This window comes from Odocoileus virginianus, chromosome 24 (assembly GCF_023699985.2).
Source record: "Odocoileus virginianus isolate 20LAN1187 ecotype Illinois chromosome 24, Ovbor_1.2, whole genome shotgun sequence".
NCBI lineage: Eukaryota > Metazoa > Chordata > Mammalia > Artiodactyla > Cervidae > Odocoileus > Odocoileus virginianus.
The window spans coordinates 31,109,102-31,126,496 of NC_069697.1; the positions used below are offsets into that span (position 1 = coordinate 31,109,102).

At 42.1% G+C, this 17,395-nt stretch overlaps 1 long non-coding RNA gene across 1 annotated transcript in view; it reads left to right on the forward strand.

Moving 5' to 3' along the window:
• Positions 1 to 2,530: 2,530 nt before the first annotated feature.
• LOC110124528 (uncharacterized) overlaps positions 2,531 to 17,395 on the forward strand; it is a 45,635-nt gene continuing 30,770 nt past the window's right edge. The window contains exon 1 of the long non-coding RNA XR_002309804.2: positions 2,531 to 2,781. This is a non-coding gene — a long non-coding RNA (uncharacterized lncRNA). The remainder of the gene's footprint in view (positions 2,782 to 17,395) is intronic.

Here is a 17,395-nt window from a genome sequence, read left to right on the forward strand (position 1 = left end):
TAGTATATATACATATGTGTGTATACGTATATCTACATTCCAAGTAGAACTTGAAAGCTGTAATTTCTGAGTTCAATGCCTTCCATGGTGGCTTCCCAATTACAGTCAGTCACATGAGTTGTCCCTGTCAGGGCCCTGCCCGTGGTGGTGGCAGGCCCCTAGAAGCCAGGTCTGAGCTGTGTGGTCCTGCCCTTGTAAAGCTCAGCTCACTGATCCAAGGTGGACACAGACCCACGCTAGCCTTGTAAGACTTTTTCTCCCAAGAACTGGGAATCTGGTGTTAACCTGGTATCTGAACTGAGTCATTTGACATGATCTCTTTAAATTTCCATGGTGCCTCCCCTTCCCAAGGCCTCCCTGGACAACTCTTGCTTACAGCCTCTGAGAGTCCTCATAATTGTTTCAATAAATCTCCATTTTTTATGTCACTTTCTGTAACTTGTCATCAAAAGAATCTTCCTAACTAATACAATAGCAATGTTACTGAAGACTGTCAATACTATATTTTCCCTGTTGGTTCAAATTTCTCAGAAACTACATTCTCTGTTATTAAGGATATTTCATCCCATGAGTGATAGAATGCCTAATTAGATAAAAGGGAAATAATTGGATTGTATCATACTAGAAGTCTAAATTTCAAAAAGAGGCACCTCTATAAGAAAAAGTTTCTCAATCATTCTTACAGGAAAACACCTATACTCTGAAGCCTCACTTTAATGCTCCACTCATGGCCTAAGCCGTGGGACCTGGTGCAACCCTACAGGAAGAACATGAAAGACCTACAATATAGCCCATGCCGGTGGAGCCATCCTTTGTGAAGCATCTGTGGCATATAATCTCTGGCAATTCATCAGGTTCTTCTGACAATGACCAAGTATGTTTTGAATACCAACCCTTTTTTCAGAATCCTTTCTATACTGGATATTAAAGCAAACTCAAATTTCTAATTTAAAACAGGCATTGAAAATCTCAGTGACAAATCAGTAAGAAATATTTCTAAATTCTGAAAGAGTGATGAGTCTCTATTAATTGATTTTTCTGTATATTTGTCATATATGCTGCTATTTATACTCATGCTATTTATGCTAAGGGATCTTTTAAGTATCCTAAAATCAACCTTTTTAAAAAATTAAATTATTTATTTATTTTAATTGGAGGATAATTACTGTAAAATATTGTGGTATTTTTCTCATACATCAACATGAATCAGCCATGGGTGCACGTGTGTCCCCCCCATCATGTCTCCACCCTCCTCCCCACCCCATCCCTCTGGGTTGTCCCAGACCACCAGCTTTGAGTGCCCTGCTTAACACATGGAACTTGCACTGGTCATCTATTTTACATATGGTAATATACATGTTTCCATGCTATTCTCTCAAATTATCCCACCCTCACCTTCTCCCACTGAGTCCAGAAGCCGGTTCTTTACATCTTTGTCTCTTTTGCTGTCTCACATATAGGATTGTCATTACCGTCTTTCTAGATTCCATATATATGTGTTAATACACTGCATTGGTGTTTCTCTTTCTGGCTTACTTCACTCTGTGTAATCCAGTTTCATCCACCTTATTAGAACTGACTCAAATGTGTTCTTTTTTACAGCTGAGTAATATTCCACTGTGTATATGTACCACAACTTCCTTATCCATTCGTCTGCTGATGGACATCTAGGTTGCTTCCATGCCCTAGCTGTTGTAAAGTATGCTGCAATGAACACTGGGGTACATGTGCCTCTTTCAATTCTGCTAAAACCAACCTTTTTGATAAGGCACAGATCTCAAATTAGTTGAAAATAAGGTGACCAACAGTCAATGTTTAAACATAACTTTCAACATATGCTATTTATTGACACAAAGACAAGAACAGAAACTCAGATTCCAGAAGTTTTAGTGAGTATTTGACTTTAAAAATGAACATTCCACCACCACCACCAACCCAGAATCTTCCCTCTGGTTTTTTTTTTTTTTTTTTAACAAATACACAAGAAGAGATTAAGTTTTAATAAATGTTCTGCCACAGTAACAGACCAGAAGAAAGTATCTTTATCACTAGCAACCAGCACCTGTCCAGTTTTTCCAAGCCCACTTGTTGGCAGTTCTCACGATCTCTATAGCAAATGAACTTCTAACAATACTCCCTGAGAGTAGTAGACTATACCAGTAGCCAAAATTGTCTTTAAAGACTTTGTGAATGAGTGGATCTCTTTCTGGGTTAACACTCAGAGTCCCATGGAAAGGGAATTTACCACAGACATCCCAAAGATGCAGCTGCTCTTCCCGCTAAGAGAGATCATGAGTGCCCAAAGCTTTTGAAACCTTAATTATTCAGTTAAATTTAGGGAAATTGATATTACCAAAGAGTCCCAGCAAATCTAACTGAATGTATTTCAGAGAACAGTGATACTGGCTGAAAACCATGGTTTACATTCCATCTTCAAAGTGAGATAATGCAAGAATGCCAAAAATTCAACAGAGCCTTCTCAAGTAACAATCTTGTCCTTGAGAGAGCACTGGGATTCTGAGCTGTGGAATTTTCCACTCATTTATTCTTTCATTTTCCATCTTCCTTTGCCTTCAAGTGTCAATTGGCTCCTCTCAGTCACAGCTGTACAAATCACAGAACCCTTTTTTTTTTTAATTGGCAGAAGACATATACATTATTCATCTATTCATTTCCATCTAATGGAAATCCAAAAAAGACAATTTTATTTTCCAACAAAACATTTAAAGCTGCTTTTCCGCCCCATGAGAAACAGGACACAAGACTCCATCCATGGTCTATGTAAGTACAAAACTTTTTGCCTATTAAAGCATGTATGAATTTGATTTTATTAAAATGTATGACTGCTTTTTTCCTGTTATACTTCGTAGTACTTGTACATAAATATGTAGCAAATTCAGTGTTTTTCTTAGCTTGTGAAACCTTAGTACCATAATAATACCAAGAACACTCTGTGCTTTTCCCAGCAAATATTGACTTAAGAGGGCACTTTGTTTACACTTATGCTACATCCTTGATAGAAAGCATGTACGTATTGCATTGTGGGATGTGTTTTTCTCTAACTGTAAATACAGTGAAGCAGAAAAGTCAAGTAGTGACTGCATCAAGCGATTACCTTGGCCTCTGGGTTATTGATTGAACTGGAACGCAGGTTAAGGTCATGGCAAACTCTCATTTCACAGGCTCCTTTGTAGCGAAAGGAAATGACCTGTGTCTAACTCAATATCCCCATGACTTCCTATTTGACAAGCCAATTCCCACATGAAATGAAGGGGAAAAGTGACGTTTGCATCGGTAGTGAGGTCTATGTATCTGCCTTGCGCGTCGGCCACAATGATAGGTTCATGATATAAGGATAAACCTTCCTCTCCTTCAGGAGATAGTTTACTTCCCTGATCTGTAAAAGCCTTGTGGGACACAGAGAGCAGTAGAAAGAAATGTCCACCTGCCTCCCCATCTTCAACCCAGCTTTCTATGACAGAAGAATGAAATCCTTGAATAGTCACCATCAACCACTAATGAAAATGCTGAACCAAAAAAAAAAAAAAAAAAAAAAGATGTGAGCTCCAAGCTCTCTGTCAGAAGACAAAAGTTCCATTATAAAAGACAGCCATGGCTTTACAAGCCAAACAGAACTTTCTCAACATCTCACAGCCATCTCATTAACCAATGCTCTCTCATCATGAGTGATCATGGGTGTTTAGCGTCAGAAGCAAAATATGGGGAGCTCTGTCTGCAGGCAAGTAGAGACAAGGTATTATAGAGGAAGAGCTAGGCGTGTGAGGAAAATGATGACGTGGGCATATTTTAGTGCTTAATTCATAAGGAAGAAAATGCAGCGCAGGCAGGAACTTAACCCCTTTCTGGTTGGCATGTCAAATGAATACATAAACAATTATTTCCATTTCTTTCAACATCAGTCCCGTCTATATGATTTGAACTTCTCTTTTGCCCCTGCTACTTGGCTTTATTTCAAGGACTGGTAAAAGCACCTCATAAAGGCCTTTCACATATAAAAAGGTGCAAATTTCAACATCTTTAATCGTTTTTGAAAGCTCATTGACTCTAAGTAGAGGAAATCATCATTTGAGATGATTCATTTCCGAGTTGCACCAAGTGAACCGTTGAACTCACAGCTGGGCATCTCAAATGAAAGATGGAATTTCTGGGACCTAACACTTCAGGGGCAGCAAGGAGGGTGGCCCTGCAGTAGCTGATGCTGAAAAAAGACTTTAAATTCCAACAATAAAGGACACCCAGCACATACTCCCACAGCATCACATGAGCGGCAAGACTTATCTGCTCTGCAGGCGTCTGTACACAAGCCTCGGTGCTTACTTGGTGACGTCAACTTCCTGTTGCCCCATCACAGGTTGCCCTTATACTCATTTAACCTAGTTTTCTCTGTATACACTTGTCGACACTAAGGAAAGAACTGTTGGATTTGGGACTTTATATTCTTTTGCGGGAGGATTTTGTATTACCGTTGAGTAACGAGTTTGCTCAAACGAATATTTTAAGAAGTAAAGGGTGGAGGGAGGAGAGAAGGAGTGGTTATTTTATATTGCATTTTACATTTTATATCCCATTTCTCCTATGTTAAAATGTCTGGAAAGTTCGTAAGCTTAATGCTTATGCTGCTGCTGCTAAGTCGCCTCAGTCGTATCTGACTCTGTGCGACCCCATAGACGGCAGCCCACCAGGCCCCGCCGTCCCTGGGATTCTCCAGGCAAGAACACTGGAGTGGGTTGCCATTTCCTTCTCCAACGCATGAAAGTGAAAAGTGAAAGTGAAGTCACTCAGTCATGTCTGACTCTTAGCGACCTCATGGACTGCAGCCTACCAGGCTCCTCTGTCCATGGGATTTTCCAGGCAAGAGTACTGGAGTGGGTTGCCATTGCCTTCTCCATTAATGCTTATATATAAATACAAATGATAATGATGTAACTTTTGCTTATCCCTGGAAATAGAGACTTTTTTGTTTGTGTGTGCATGCTCAGTCCTGTTCAACTCTTTGCCACCCCTCAGCATACATAGCCCATCAGGCTTCTCCATCAATGGGATTTCCCAGGCAAGAATACTGCAGTGGGTTGCCATGAAGTATGATAAGGTGGAGCAGACTAGGGTGTTATGGGACAGCCTAGGTTCATGGAGCATATGGTGGTGATCTCCAGTGGCCTTGGCCTGCAATGCCTTGAAGTGGGTCTTGGGTTCCCCACCAGAGACCGGGCTGGGTTGCAGCAATGAAAGCACCAGATCCTCTCAACTAGACCAGTGGTCGGTGACATAGGCCCTGACCCTTTGGCTTTGCAGAAAAAGAATTTCCACAAAGATGGAAAGTAATGGAACAAGTAAAGCATTTATTAAGAGGGAAAAAATACAGTACGTGTGGACAGTCACACAGGAGGACTCAGGGGGAGAGAGAGTCACTGAATCACACCCTCGTGGCAGTTTGAATTACTTTAATGGGATATTTTTTCCAGGTTTCCTTTGACTAATCATTTTGATTTGCCTGGTTCACAGTCCATATTTGGTATATCTCAGGCTCCTCCCACGTGTGCACACGCATCTCTTAGTCAAGATGGATCCTACCAAAAAGGCAACTGGGTAGAAAATCCCTTGACAAAACTCTGCTATGGCCTCCAAGGAGCCTTTTCTATATATGTGTGGCCAGAGAGGTCTCTTGGCTTGGAGAATAAGAAATATGTGGTCTGGGAAGGGCCTAGCTTCTTCCCTCAATTGCCCTGCTATTCTTGTCTTGGAGTTTCAGTCCATAGAGAATGAATATCCAATTGTTTTACCCTGGGCGGGGGAGGGGGCGTCCATCTGCCTCCTGCCTCAGTAGTAGGTGAAAGTGATGAAAGTGGATGTCCTTCAGTCGTATCCAACTCTTCACAACCCCATGGAATTCTCCGGGCCAGAATACTGGGATGGGTAGCCTTTCCCTTCTCCAGAGGATCTTCCCAACCCAGGAATCGAACCCAGGTCTCCCACATTGCAGGCGGATTCTTTGCCAGCTGAGCCACAAGGGAAGCCCTCAGTAGTGGCGAGGGGACAATAGCACTATAGGACAAACTGCTAGTTCAACCCCATGGTTTTGGAGCTGAGACCCTGAGCTTCAGTAAGGGGAGAATCTTAGACCATAGACAAAGAATTGAACAGTTGGAGTTAACTATGCGAAAATACTGAAAAGGAGTGTTAGTCACTCAGTGGTGTCCAATTCTTTGTGATCCCATGGACTGTAGCCTTCAGGCTCCTCTGTCCATGGGATTTCCCAGGCAAGAATACTGGAGTGGGCTGCCATTTCCTTCTCCAAGGGATCTTCCCAACACTTTTAATAAGAAAAACAAAAGTGCAAATTTTACTTACCTGCCATTTACTAGCTGTGTCACCTAATCTTTCTGTGGCTCATCTATAAAACTGAAATATAGTGGTCATAGGCTTGCTGGGAAAATCAAATCAGTCGATAACTTAAAAGTCATCTAGAAATGAGAAGTATCTGATAAACGTCAACTGTTTTTATTATTGTTGCCACTGCTAGTGTGAATTCAACTAGGCCTTTCTCAAGTAAGTGAATTTTTGTTGATTGATGAGCTGGAAAACTCAATCCACTATGAACTGGCGTGTCACAGCAGTGTGGGTGTCAGTATTTTAGGATACACTGAGGCAGAACCTAGCTTCAGCTGGAGCTGAAGGAAGTGGGGGGTATCTGGGAGTCTCATCTCCGTGACTAATGATCACTCATACTTAAGAGCACTTAGGTATCAGCTTTCTTATAGCATAACAAAAACTCCAAAAATGGAATTGAAAACCCAAACTTTTCCTGAGTCACAATTTTGATTTTTGGAAACCCTGACCAAGCCGCTTCTATATCTGGTATTAATAACAATCTTCACCTGAATCGTTACAGAGATTAAATGTGTTAGAAAGCACGTTATGACCTGTGGAGTCTACAGAGAACTGTACCTTCTTAAAAGCATGGTGTATTACGATTACAAAATGTTTCTCTTATTTTGAAGTCACAGGGAAAAATTCATTCTTGCTTTTTTCCAAGGGTTTAGCTTTGACCATGAAAGTAGGATATATGTCCAGAGTATTCATGGAAAGTGTATTTGAAGAGAAACACTGAGCTGGGAATGTTGGAGGATGGGTTCCAGCCCAGCTTTCCCATGGGCACAGCATACAGCTCCAGGCAAGTCGTTTAGACTTCTTGGCTCCTGGTTTCCTTTCCTGTAAAACACGGGATGAATTAGATGATCTCTCCCCCTCTCACTCTATAATTCTAAATGTCAGACATAAGTTTGCATGAATCTGTGAGCCACTAAAACTTGGTAAATTTCAGAAAATTATTTAATAAACAAAATCTCTCATAAGCAACTCGAGAAAGCTTGGAACTGACTCCCAAAATATTGCATAATCGTGTTTGGGCAAAGACTTCAAACCTAAGAAGAAGACGTTGGAAGTGGGCCTCTTTTCACTACCATTTGCAATTCACAGAAGACAGGCTGTCAGTTCCTGTGTTCATACTCATTCCGCCTTAAGGGCTCAGAGCATTTGAACATCTCTCATTAATTTTGTGGGTCACTTAATAAACAGAAAATGCTATTGCCTCTTTCAAAATGAAATGAAAGCCATTTCTATAACATGTTTAGCATCTCAAAATGCTTAATAAGAGTTTTAGCTTCCCCCTCTTCCTCATTTCTGATTTGATCAACATAATAACTTTGCTAAGAAGGCTGGGTCCAGGAATGCTTATGCTCATTTTGCAATTGAATATTCTGGGGACCAAGAAATAAAGTAACTTGCTTCCTACTTGGAGCTGACGGTCCTCCTTAGATCTCCTGACCCTCACATTAAACCTGATCCTGTCTAAGAGAAACCTCCTCACTGTGGTCCCCCTGCCTGCAGATAAGCCCCTGGAAATGCCTGACTCAGCTCCCTTCTTCAGCAAATTTTTTTAGCAAAAAAATTCAGAAAAAATTCTCCTCCCTACTCACTGCCCAAGTCATTCTCTGGGACCCCACATAGAACTGAAGTGGTTCTCTGAGTGCTTTAGCCCTTTTAAAGAACTTCCATGGAAAAATAAGATTCCCAAGATAGAAACAATGGGTTTATTGATGACTGAATTAGACCCTGCCTCCTTGCCTTGTGGTTTCTCCCCATAAATGTTTTTCCCGTAATTCAGTGGCTGCTTTGGGAGAACTGTCCAGAACCCTTTCATCAAGAGTTATTTTTTCATCCTGAGATTTTGGCTATCTCTCAAAAGGGCAAGAAATGGATCATGTCCTAGAGAAAGATCCTGCAAGGTCCTCAACATTTATATCCATGGGGATAATTAGGAAGATTGGAGAATTACAGCCCCTCCAAGAACTGACTGAGGAGTGGACCAACTTCAAATCACAAATACAGGATTCTGAACACAAAGTATAATTTTATGGAACTCATTTCCCAACCTCTGTGGTAGAGACAAGATGGTGATAGGTTTGAAGTGCCTGCCCTGGGCTTGGCTGGCAGAGTCAGAGGCCTGGGAATGAAAGATCACACAGAGATTAACTCCACAAGAAACAGGCTTGTGCTTGCATAATATTCATCTTTCCACCTTCATACTGGCTTCATTTCACGTATCCCCCAAATTAAGTGGCAGAATAGCTACTCATGGTGGCACACAGCTCTGCTTCTGCTGGTCCTGTGAGAGAGCCACTGTTGCCTTCCCTCTCTTCCCTGGTGGTTCAGACAAAAGAATCCACCTGCAATGCAGGAGACCTGGGTTCAATCCCTGGGTCAGGAAGATGCCCTGGAGAAGGGAATGTCTACCCACTCCAGGATTTTTGCCTGGAGAATTCCAAATGGACAGTGGAGCCTGGAGGGCTATAGTCCATGGGGTTGCAAAGAGTCAGACACACTACAGTAACTAGCACTTTCTGGCAACTGAAGCAAAATAAACACAGCTCCCATCTTTGACTCACTCTTCACTTACGATGGGCGATACTGGCAGCCATACGCATCACTTCACCTAATTCATGTCCACAAATGGTAAGAAACTAGTGTGGGCAAGGCACACATTAGGTGCCCAGGGGACCAAACTCTGAGCTCAATGGAGTGAACTATGGCTGGAAAAGGATTGTGGGAAGCTGGTGATGGGGAAGATGAGTCTTCATATTACTGTTTAGAATCAAAGGTTTTATAACAAAAACACACCTAATGATCAAACACAACAAAGATATCAGACTAGGGATCATATTTCCTTTGAAATATCCATGCATCCCACTCTGGTACCTAAAAAAATTTTTTAAGGAAAGAGAAATATCTTGAGGATTCAGAGAAGGGATGGTTCTTAGGAGGATAAGTAATGGTTTCATGAAGAAAGTGGTGCTAGAAATAAGTTTCAAAAGTTGAACTTATGTATATATGATGCACATTTTTTTGGCCCTGCCATGCAAGATCTGTTTCCCAACCACGGATTGAACTCTTGCCCCCTGCAGTGAAAGTGCAGAGTCCTCACCACTGGACTGCCGGGGAATTCCCAATGCACAACTTTAAATGGTCCTATTACATCAGGCTTCCGTGGTGGCTCAGATTGTAAAGAATTCGCCTGTAATCCAGGAGACCTGGGTTTGATCCCTTGCTTGGGAAGATCCCCTGGAGGAAGGCATGACCACCCACTCCAGTATTCTTGCCTGGAGAATCCCCGTGGACAGAAGAGCCTGGCAGGCTACAGTCTATGGGGTCGCAGAGTCGGACATGACTGTGCAACTAAGCCCAGCATTACATACATCATCTTACTTCTTAAGACAAGGAGAGGAGGACCCTCCACATAAGAAGTGGACAAAGAAGAAGTAAAGGCAAGGGCCTGGGAAGCACCAGACTGCACATGCCAACCTTTCCTGAGCACCTACTGTGTTCCAGGTGTGAATGTAGATGATACAAGGATTCTGAAGCTCAGATGTCTGACTTCAAGTATCATGCAGCCTGGAGGAGAGGCTGACATGGTTGGCTAGAATGTGTGTATCAGGTGGAAGCAGAAGATAAAAGCGGGAGACTCCATCAGGACCAGGCGAAAAAGATCATTAAAACTAGGCTAATAGGGCTTCTCTGTTGGCTCAGAGGTTAAAGCGTTTGCCTGCAATGCGGGAGACCTGGGTTCGATCCCTGGGTCGGGAAGATCCCTTGGAGAAGGAAATGGCAATCCACTCCAGTATTCTTGCCTGGAGAATCCCATGGATGGAGGACGGGGTCACAAAGGGTCAGATGCGACTAAACTTTCACTTTTACTTTCTAATGGGGCTGTTCTTATTTCACTGGTGCCACGCTGCGCTCACTCAGTTATGTCCGACGCTTTCTGACCCTATTGACTGTAGCCTGCCAGGCTCCTCTGTCTATGGGATTTTTTTTAGGTAAAAATACTGGAGTGGGTTGCCATGCCCTCCTCCAGGGGATCTTCCCAACCCAGGGATTGAGCTCACATCTCCTGTATCTCCTGCATTGCAAGTAGACTCTTCACTGCTGAACAACCAGGGAAGCCCTATTTCAGTGGTAACAGAGGATTGTTAAAGATTTGAGGCTGAGGAGACATGAAGTGGGTTGAATACATGATTCATTTAGAGCAAATGCATAGGATTCATTCAGAACAAGAAGAAACCGAGAAGAAAAACTGGGTAGGAGATGAAGGCAAAGGTCCCAGGCTATAGGTAACAGTGCTCTGAATCTGGTAGCATTAAAGAGGAGTAAAAAGAATGAAGAAAGGGGGGACCCAGCTAAAACAGGCAGTATAGGACATTAAATTGCTTGCAAGGAAAAAGAAATGTTTGATACAGACCATGCTGAGTTTGGGATGCTAGCAGAATGCAGAGAGGAGTCGTTTAACCCACAGTTGGACAATCGGGTCTGTGTTATTCAGGTGCTGGCTAGAAAGATATGGTTTTGGTGCTATCCACAAGTGGGTGGCTGACAATGCCATGGGATTGAACAAGATAGCTGATGGAGCATGTACAGAAGGAGGAGGAGGAAAACATTCCTGGGGAATACATCCGTTTATGGGGTAGCAGTATTGGGTTGGCCAAACAGTTCGTTTGGGTTTTTTCATACCCTGTTACAGAAAAACGCGAACACATTTTTGGCCAAACCAATAGAAAGTGATGCATCTGAGGAAAACAAGAGAAATTAGAAAAGAGTTGAGGGTCAAGATAAAACATGCCAGGGAACACAGAGCAGGAGAATGTTCAAAGGAAGAGGTATCAAGAGTGAGATGCTGAGGAGAAGCCAGGAGATGCAGACTGGGTCAGGATGAGCCACTGGATCTAGTGCTTGGGGGGTGGGGGGCAGGGGTCACTGCTGCCTTGAAAAAGAAACCCCAGTGGGGCCGAGAACAGAAAAATCAGCATGCATCAGCAGCAAGTTAGCGAGTGGGAAGAAGGAAGAGAGAGATGGATGGAGGGAGGGATGGAGAATACAGATGAGCACGAGGATGGATGGACTGACGGGGAAGGGGCAAAGAAATCAGGTTTGCAGACAAGTGACATAGCAAGGAAAAGGATGTATACAACCCAGAGACAAGTTGGAAAGAAGAAAGAAATCATGGAGGGGGAGACGAAAACACAAAGACTCTCCCTAGGCCATACTCACCCATGCCGATGGGCGCAATTACCACCTTTCCCTCTGATGACTCACACATTTATATCTCCTGCCCTAACCTCTTCCTGAGCTCCTGATGTATATATAATATGCTCCACTAGACAGCTCCACCTGGGTTCAGAAAGATACCTCAAACTCAACCAGCCTGAATCAAATGTGTGATCTTTCCCTCCAAGCCACATCACCTCCCACTTTTCCCTTCTCAACACATCTTTTTTTCTTTTTCCATTTATTTTTATTAGTTGGAGGCTAATTACTTTACAGTATTGTAGTGCTTTTGCCATACATTGACATGAATCAGCCATGGATTTACAGGTGTTCCCCATCCCAATCCCCCCTCCCACCTCCCTCCCATCCCATCCCTCTGGGTCTTCCCGGTGCACCAGCCCTGAGTACTTGTCTCATGCATCCAGCCTGGACTGGCGATCTGTTTCATCCTTGATAGTATACTTGTTTCAGTGCTATTCTCTCAGAACATCCCACCCTCGCCTTCTCCCACAGAGTCCAAAAGTCTGCTCTATACATCTGTGTCTCTTTTTCTGTTTTGCATATAGGGTATCGTTACCATCTTTTTACTTTATTTATTTATTTATTTTTTGTTACCATCTTTTTAAATTCCATGTATATGCGTTAGTATACTGTATTGGCCTTTATCTTTCTGGCTTACTTCACTCTGTATAATGGGCTCCAGTTTCATCCATCTCATTAGAACTGATTCAAATGAATTCTTTTTAATGGCTGAGTAATATTCCATTGTGTATATGTACCACAGCTTCCTTATCCATTCGTCTGCTGATGGGCATCTAGGTTGCTTCCATGTCCTGGCTATTATAAACAGTGCTGCGATGAACACTGGGGTACACGTCAACACGGCATCTTTATCCAAAGTCATAATGTTAGAACTTATCTCAGCACCTCGACTGCTCTGAAACCCCTCACCACCTCTAAAGGGTTTTAGTTTATCTCCCCACATTAACCTTTGCCCTCACCTAAGCTCTATACTGCAGCTGGAGTGACTTTCTCAAAATGCTAGTCTGATCATACCCACCCCTGCCTAGGACCTTTCAGTGATTTCCTGCTGGACAGTGCCAGAGTCTGACCCAGCTCCCCAGCTCCGGACAGCCTGACCGTGCCCACCTCCCAGCCTCACCTCGCACCCTCTTCAGCATGCTTCTCTTCTCTTCCCCATCACCCCAGCCACCCTGCTTGTCTTCTCTTCCACCTCTGTGCTCCACACAAGCTGTTCCACCTGCCTGGCATCACTTTCCACCATTCTCTTCACCTGCTTAAGTTATATCTCAAGCAAGACAGGAGACAGTACAACAGAGTGGTTAAAACTCCAGACTTTGCAATTAAATTGAATTCCAGTATTTCCACTCAAGCTGCATGATCCTAAACGAGTTACTTACTATCTCCAAGCCTGAATTTTCTTACCTATATGTTAACATGAGTCCATAACTCACCAAAAATCCATATAAGGCACTAAAATCTTGGCCTGGTACATAGAAACTACCTGGTAATTGTCAGTCAATGTTATTATTCTTGTTTTCAACTGTAGGTCCATCATTCCTTTCTGGAGATACCTCTTGACGAGGTCACCACCCTCAGTTGGCACTCTCAGCCCCCCTTGTACCCTCCCTTCTTCGCACCCATGACAGATTTAATTTTGCATTTATTAAGAGATTTTTAGGTTATGTCTGTGTTCTCTGCCAGATTGAAGGCTCTTTGAGATTCTGCCTCCTTAGCTCATGCAAATAGCCTAGAAAAGATGCTAGGGTGCTGGGAAAGATTGAAGGCAGGAGAAGAAGGGGACAACAGAGGATGAGATGGTTGGATGGCATCGCCAACTCAATGGACATGAGTTTGAGCAATTCTGGCAGATAGTAAAGGACAGGGAAGCCTGGCATGCTGCAGTCCATGGGGTCACAGAGAGTTGAACATGACTGAGCAACTAACAATGAACAACAACCAGCCAAATTGAGTCAACCAACACTGGCAGAGTGAGTGAGTGAGCAAACAAGTAAACAGACATGGCGCAGCGGTGGTTAGAGTATGTGAGGGTTGGCCCATTCAGCTCATCCTCTATGCGATAACCCAGTATTGTCACTTAGCCATTGCATCCTGTCTTTAGGGAGGGCCAGATAAACAGTATGTCATCTCATCTGTGAAAACTAATACATTGTTATTAGCAGTATATATTGCTAATATATATTAGCAAATTAGAAACCAAATGACTCTAGAGTAAAATCCATATTTGTGCAGGCCTCATTGACTAAGGACATTTGGAATCCATGACTGAGGCAGATGACGACAATGAGGATCGTCTCATAATTAACAAGGCTTATGAATGTTAGCACATTCAGTCCCAGAACACATTGGGCCAGTGAGTGGCAAGAATAGAATAGAAGCTCTGGAAAGTTATCTCATGTGCCAAGTGAGAAATGCTGGGGAAGAACCACCTTCCCCACACCCTTTAGCCCATCTTAATTTTCTGTGTTGTAGACACAGCCACAGACATCAAACTGGACCCTTTATTGGGGTATGCCCTGCAGCTTTCTGATCGCGAACTGTGACTTACAGGCTTGAGGGACAAATCCCATCCTCCCTTCCTTCCACATCACCTTCCCTCCAGGTCTCTTCTGAGGAAAACATTTTAGTTCAGAAAATATTTTCTGAAGAATTCTCTTGGTGTCTGCTACTGGGCACATGTTAAATCCATGGGAAATTCTATACAACCTTGGACAAATATGAGAAAAGCAGATAAAAGATCCCTATAGCTCCATACAGATCGCCTTCACTAGAGCAGGCAAACACTTTGATTAATGCCTCCCTTTGCTTCTAATATCTGCGTGTTCTTTCCCTCGATGGAACAGATGGCTGAGTAACAGTAGCTAGAATTTAGGCTGTTGTCTGTGACCTTTCTTCTATTGAATACCTTGTAAACGTAGCAAACCACAAGGCCCTATGTGTGTTCCCTATACTTGTCATTAAATTGAGCAGTAGTTTCAATGCCTTCAGTGTAAAATCTAAGAGCTTTGTACCCTTGATAGAACAGGAAAGGAAAATTGACATGTTTTTAGCACTTACAGATTGTGACCCATCCTCTGTTCTCCTAGGACTGTTAATCTTAGGAGCTCTATTTGGGCCTTGGCAAGTTGCTGTCTTCATTGAAACAATAAAAATTAACCACAATATGGTAACTTTGAGAACAGCAATGAAAATCTTTCACTTCCAGAACTTAGTTAACCTTTCTGAAGAGATCCCATTATTGCCTAGAAATTCTACTATAAAGGCACATTAGGGTTTCAAAATGCAAAGTGGCTGAGAAAAAAGATTTATGTAACATTAGAAACAAAAACCTGATTGTAAAGTCTTGTCTAGGTTATGATTGTAACTATATGAAAACTACGTAACATGTTGACTAACTGGAAGGAAACATTCAAACAACTGGTTTTTAAAATGGCAAAATTAGAGATATGTTTTCCTTTCATTTTTTTCATGTTTGATTTCTGTGGTACTTCTTATGGTATTGTTTGTACAATACATAGTTGTCAGCTAAACATTTGTATTATGCTTAAAATATGATAGAAAATTATAATTCACTTGTAGTATAGACATTAAAAATTATATCCCACCTTAAAGTTGAATACAGAAAATAATGAGCTATTCTACCATATCTTTTAAAATGATTATTCTACAAAAAAACTTCTAGCATCGCTCTTAAAATTGGCAGAAACAAATTTCATTTATCTCCTTTGGCATCATGGGCAACAACCTCAAAAATCTTATTTTCTTCAATGATAAATGATAGAACAAAATTAATTTTTATTAATTAATTATTTTTAAATTATTTTTCCCTCTGATTATCTAGTAGGCCAGAAAACGAGTCTAGAGAAACTACCCTCTGTTTAGGGAATCCTTAGTAAGGCTAGGTTAGAAAATGCTTCAGCATATATTTGCCTCATGACTACAAATGCTTAAAGACAGAATCCTTGCTGGGTGCTGACAGCCAGAGTTGAATCACTGCATTACAAGTCTACAAATTCAACTCAGAAAATAACCACCAAGTCTCCTGTTTCTTAACCTTCTGTTATTCAGTGTTTCACTCACAGGGCCCTATTGCCTATAAACAACACAATGTAGGGTTAGGATAAATCTCACACTGAATGGACATTTCCTTCTGACCAGATATTTCCACTTTTTAAATGAAATAATTTCTATCCATAAGAACTGGCTGTCTTTGCCCTCTAGAATGTCATTAAGAGGTTAAGGCAGTCTGTGATTAGGTTGGACTTTATCTGTCTTAGAGTTCAGGTCCCTCCTCTTGTCCCTTCCATGCAAGTCATTCCAACAAAAATGTATCCAGCTGCGTGAGTTCTCAGAGCTGTTTAAGCAACAGACTCTACCAGGAGGCTGTGGAAATACCTTATTGGCCCTTGCACGCTGTGTCTCACCCACTGATTAGTTAGCATGGTTCATGCAGCTTCTAAACAGTTCAACCGGAATCAGGGGTACTTCATGTTCCTAACTTTCCTCTTCACATGACTGGTTATATGCGGTAAGAGTTATCAGCTGCGAAAATAAACAAGTCCAGTGCTACACTAACAAGCAATCTGCTGACCAACAAATGAACAACTCAATACTGGTGAGTTGATTACTACACTAAAGATCATGAACTTGATTCTGGGGGCAAAGGGGATCGCAGAATGACTTTTAAGAAGAGTGTGCATAATGTAACTCCGGTTTAAGATGAGAACTAAGCCTAGAGGCTGGAGGAAAACAAACTGGAGAGGATAGGAATTGGCTGGAATCAGGAAATGAAGAAGAAACAACTGAAATAGTTGAATTGGCTCAAATCAAGGCAATGAAGACAAGCATGAAAATCAAATAAATAACAGAGTAAAAAAGAATCAAATGCATTGGATCCAATGGATCGAATGCAACAGATTTGACACAGATTAATGAACCCCTGTAGTAATCTCTTCCTGTTCTCCCTGTTTTATCCATTACCTCCCTCAGTTTCCCTCTGCATGGCAGATGGTGAGATCTTGCTATACTAAAGATGAGCAGCACCCCATCACTCCTCTGCTTAAAAACCTCTAAAGGCTCAGCATTCCTACCCTCAAACATAATACTCTTGCCCTAGCCTCGGGGCCTTGGCACTTGCTGTTCCCTTTGCCTGGAATGCTCTTCCCTAGATACCTCAAGCTTAGCCCTTTAACATCCTTCCGCTATTAGCCTACACTCACCATCTCATGGAAGAAGCCTTTTGATGATCCTTTCTTCACCCACCCCAAGCACTCTACATGCTCTTCCTTTGTTTTTATTTTCTCTGTAGAAAATTATCATTTGAAATGAAAAATTCATGTATTTGTTTACATGTTCTGTCTCCCTCTTCAATTGCAATGTCAATTCTTGATAGCATGTCTGTCTTATTCTCATTATAACTCCAGTTCCTAGTACAAAGTAGGATCTCCATAAGTAATTATTGAGTACTGGTCAGTTGCTCAGTTGTGTCTGACTCTCTGTGACCCCATGGACTATAGCCCTCCAGGTTCCTCTGTCCATGGAGTATTCCAGTATTCAGGCAAGAATACTGGAGTGGGTTGCCATTTCCTTCTCTAGGGGATCTTCCCAACCCAGGGATCAAACCAGCGTCACCTGCATCTCCTGCATTGGCAAGCAGATTCTTTATCACTGCACCACCTGGGAAGCCTAATTGTTGAATGAAAGAATGAATATATATGGAAGTATATGGATCCTT